This window comes from Cynara cardunculus, unplaced genomic scaffold, assembly GCF_001531365.2.
Source record: "Cynara cardunculus var. scolymus isolate 2C unplaced genomic scaffold, CcrdV1 Un_Scaffold_12147, whole genome shotgun sequence".
NCBI classification, from domain to species: Eukaryota; Viridiplantae; Streptophyta; class Magnoliopsida; order Asterales; family Asteraceae; genus Cynara; species Cynara cardunculus.
The window spans coordinates 1-1,649 of NW_020207364.1; the positions used below are offsets into that span (position 1 = coordinate 1).

The following is a 1,649-nucleotide window of genomic DNA, read 5'->3' on the forward strand; positions in this document are numbered from 1 at the left end:
GAGGGGGTTTGGAAATAGTTTTCAACCAGCAATTGACGCGCCTCGGTTATTACCTCATTAGCTACGTCATTGCCCCAAGCGCAAAGATGCTTTTTTCCTCTTGCCCACCTCCACCATTTTATTCTAGCCTCTCTTTTAACCACCACACATCACCCACCCATGTGGGACTAACAAAACCTTTCCCCCTTACCTCCCTGAATTTACTCGGTGGCACCAATGTAAGAGAAGTGAAACTTTGATGGCATATCCAGAAACTTGATCGATGGTTTCAGTCACCTCAATGACTATCGGTTACAAACAAAAATCCTTTCCACCCAAAGTTTCCTTGACCTCTGGATACTTAATGTCGAAACCAACAAGACATTAGCAAAAAAGCACAAAACTTTCTTTCATTGAGGATTAACAATTTAACAACGTCGGGGAAGATAAATAGATTTCATCTCTCTCCAACATTATGAGTCTTTTTTAGGAGTTTTACATTATGAGTCGTGAAATGAAACTGGTTAATGGATGTTTCTTTGTGTTCTGATTGTAAGAAAACAGAAGAGAGGAAAAAGACCAGGAAAAGGCAAGAGAATATCAGTCGCAAAACCCATAGAATCAAGCAATGTGGAAGCACCGAGGAAGAAGTATTAAGACTCGATATTTGGGAAGGAGCTACAAGAACAGACTTCCGTTGCGATGGAGGTCAACTGAGATTTCATTTCGACAGCAATCTATGATCTTGTAAATGAGGCTTGGTTCTCATGTTTTTTCTAAAAATTGGGTTTTCATTGTTAAGAGGCATTCCAAAAATGTAAAGCTCTCCAAAAATAGGCGAATGCCAGATGTCGTAACGAACACACGGTATTCTTTAGTAAAAGGCGAAAGAATAGTTCGTTTTGTGCTCATCACATGGCTGTGTGAGTTTTGAAAGCCTATTGAGGAGGCATCTTTATGAAACTGCTTGAACTCTACACTGCAGTTGGGACTTGAGAATAAATAAATACACAGTTATTACTTGGTATTTGTCTATTCATTCCACCAACACCAAATCTGCCCATTCATCAACGAAACATCCCCGATAGCCTCCGTTAACTGCTCGAATTCCTCAGTTTCTCTTCCATCTCGGATAGTTCCACGCCAAGACCAGCACCTTCCATCCCTAACTCTGTCCACAACCGGCACCTGTTTTTCATTTTCTAGCTCGCAGAGTCTTGGAAAACGGACTGCAAAAATACACGATCCCTTCCATGGATCAGTCCAGAAACATGTCTTTAATCTGTTTCCTAACAAAAACCTGCTACCCATATAGCCTGTGAGGTTATGTGAGAACCTGAAGGTGTTCTGCGATATGAACGTTGTTGGGGCTTACATCGGCAAACTAGACTTGTACACTTCCTTTACAATGGAATCTCCCTTCTCTCGTCAAGGGATCTTATTTAGATTAATCATCTTATTCTTGTGGTTACTATGTAAATGGATTAGCAAAAGTTATTGAACTAGAAAGTTGTAGGGTTATTCCAATAAAGGAAACCCTTCCAGAAATTCTCGAAGGCCAAGGGGAATACCCATGGCCAACGAGGGGGTTTGGAAATAGTTTTCAACCAGCAATTGACGCGCCTCGGTTATTACCTCATTAGCTACGTCATTGCCCCAAGCGCAAAGAT

General features: G+C 41.2%; 1 non-coding gene and 2 pseudogenes across 1 annotated transcript; all 3 read right to left on the reverse strand.

Annotated features, from left to right (window-relative positions):
- On the reverse strand, window positions 1-88 carry LOC112505563 (annotated as a pseudogene; the record flags this gene model as incomplete).
- A 697-nt stretch (window positions 89-785) lies between these two features.
- On the reverse strand, window positions 786-901 carry LOC112505564. The gene has a single exon (XR_003068416.1). It is a non-coding gene; the product is annotated as a U5 spliceosomal RNA (small nuclear RNA).
- Window positions 902-1,495: 594 nt separating this feature from the next.
- On the reverse strand, window positions 1,496-1,649 carry LOC112505562 (annotated as a pseudogene).